The sequence below is a fragment of the Miscanthus floridulus genome, chromosome 2 (assembly GCF_019320115.1).
Source record: "Miscanthus floridulus cultivar M001 chromosome 2, ASM1932011v1, whole genome shotgun sequence".
Taxonomy (NCBI): domain Eukaryota; kingdom Viridiplantae; phylum Streptophyta; class Magnoliopsida; order Poales; family Poaceae; genus Miscanthus; species Miscanthus floridulus.
The window spans coordinates 5,207,593-5,210,448 of NC_089581.1; positions in this window are offsets into that span (position 1 = coordinate 5,207,593).

Sequence of the window (2,856 nt, forward strand, 5' to 3'; positions counted from 1 at the left end):
TGTCGGTGTCAACCTTGGAGCACCACCGATATCACTGCACGCACGTGGCCAGGCCACCTCGGCACTCCTCCACCTCAACTGCCACCGCAGCGCGAATCCCGGTGAGCTACTGGTGCTTATTTGCTATCTCTACCACCTCGATAGAATCTTAGGCCGCTAAAACAATCGCACCGCCTCCGTGGATAGCCGCTCACCGCTACAGCCCATGACAGTGTGCCTCCGAGTTCCCAACCGCCACCCATCCTTGTGTGTGTTGGCTATAGATGGTGGTTGGCTCCTTACTCCCGTCGAAGCGAGCCTACGTTGCCCGATGTAGCTACCTTATGTCGTCGGTCGCCGAGCTGGTGCGCGCGGGGTTTCTAGGGATCTCCCCATGGTAAAGGCAAAAATATCCAAGGGTTTGGTTGCAAAGTCACTGACGGTAGGAATAGTGCGCATAGTAGTCGTATTAATCTCTGAAAGCTCGGGGGCCTTTTTGCAAAACAGCCACGCGCACGGGCGCCCCGGGCCTTGGGCCGTACTGGGCAACCGCGACGCGCGTGCAGCCACGCAGCGCTGGGCTGTCGGGCCAGAAGAAGTTGCTGCCAGCCCTTTCCTTTTTTTTCTAATGCATTTTCTAATTTAGTTTCTAAGGTAAATTTGTAAATTCAATATAAAATTGTGTAGTTAACCAAAAATTATGAAACCAATTTTGTTAAGTTCCTAAAATCATGATTTATCTGCTAGTATATTTTGTTCACATAGTTTTATAATATTTTTAGGAGTTATCTAATTAATTTAAGATACTTAATATTGTAAGATATAAACTTGTACGAATTGTTGCGATAAATTGGTGATAGTGTTGACTCTAAAATTTTCACAGTAAATTTCTAACATTATTAGGTGTTCACTATAATTTTTGTAGTTCCATAATAATTAGTTTGCTAAAGAAGCTAAATGAGCCCTAGTTCAAAAATATATATTTAATCAATAAAATGTCGAAACACCTTGAGATTGTAGAACTAAAACACTTATTGGAAAACAACGCCATATTCAACAACATGGATACGTAGCCTAGCATGTTAGAGCTATCTCATTAGCTTGCGAGGCGTAATCGTATTTCTAAGAGTTTTGATTGTCGTTGATTATTTATATCTATGTGTTGCATCCACATATATCATAATAGGAACAATGATGGATTATGCAGTCGACTGAAGTAGCGGAAAAGATAGTGCCTTGATGATATTGTCACCATGATGGATGCTAACATTTGGTTATATCTTACCTAAACAAATCTGCATAACCCCTATTATTCTGCACTTTATTTTATGCTTGTGCATTAAGTTTTAAGGAGTTCAATGAAAACCCACTTGCATATATATATCCTTATCTTATAAGTCCTACTAGTATGTCAGGATCGTGTAGATTGCTATGCTATAGGATTCGGCAGAAGTCGAGTGATTACCTATCACTCGCAAGTGATAGGAAAGATATTATTGTTGTTGTTATATTACTATCACATGGAATATATATGGATGATAATGGGATACCGGACGGAATGGTACTTTGGATCTGGACTTGGTTAGGCATTCGAGCGAGGATCAGATTGTATTTGTTCCACATCTGTCGATTAAGGACCGTCCGTTGCTGTGGATGGTAGTTAGGTCACAGACTTATTATCCTGAGCACATATTTACTTATGGGAGCGGGAAGGCTCATTACGCTCTTGTCGTAGGTTCCGACTCTTTCTGGACCAACTGATCGGTCTCCAGTGTGGGGGCTTGGAGTCTAAGTTTGGACGGAGACCCGGACCCCGTGATAGAAGTGGAATGAGTTGGTCTTGTTTGTGCCTGGGGTACAAACGAGGCGTGTGTTTTGGGGTACCCCGCTGGGATACATTGGTTAGCGAATCGTCATTTCCGTAAGACGGTACTGACTTGTCTACGGTCTAGCACCGTAGTAAGAGCTAGAATATGAAAGATGGTAAAATAATTCTGATTGCTCACCACCTGCTTAAAAGTAGCATATGTGCTTACATAAAATGGTTAGTTAATGAACTAATAATGATTGCTAATAAAATTGACTATACGGACGCACGTTTAGTAATGCTTCCGTAGATGCAATAACCCACAAGTCAAATAAGCCTTACATATTCTTAGAGTCTTTTGTTTTCCTCCTATCGGGTAAGTCTTGCTGAGTATAATCGAGTACTCAGGGTTTTAATTCCCCCTGTTGCACGTAACCAGGTGATACTTAGAGCTGATTCTTGTGTGTGGAAACCTCTTGGTGGGCTCAGAGAGGATTACTTTCCCGCTACGACCGTAGTGTTTATTTATAACCCTCATTAAATGTTTTTATAAAAAAGATATAAAATCTGCTAGCATCTCTTGTATAAAAATGTCCACTATGTTAATGCTCTACCATGTCATTAAATTAATCTTGGTTCCTCTGTAATTCTGATAACATTGTTATATTTCTCTATTATAATCAATTGAGGTAATATTCTGTTACTGTAATAAAGTAATGTAAGAAATGATTTCAGAATGTTGTAAGCGGTATTCTCTCATTTATGATCTTGATGAAGAAATGTTGATTTTTGAGTTCTCCTTTGGGATGTACTCGACGGAACTACGTAGTTTAGTGTCATCTCTTGAGTACTTAGTGTCTAATGGAAGACAAGTACTCCTGATAGGCATTAGATTAGGCGGTTTTGCCATAGCGGCTCGGTGGTCGTGGCGGCACGCGGGGGGGGGGGGGGGGGTTGGGAGGTGGGGGCGGCACGCGGGGGGCTTGCCGGGCCGGGCTCGGAGCGGCTGGCTTGGAGGACCAGGCGTGGGCGTGGTGGTGCGACATTGGTGACGGGCGGGCTCGGGAGTC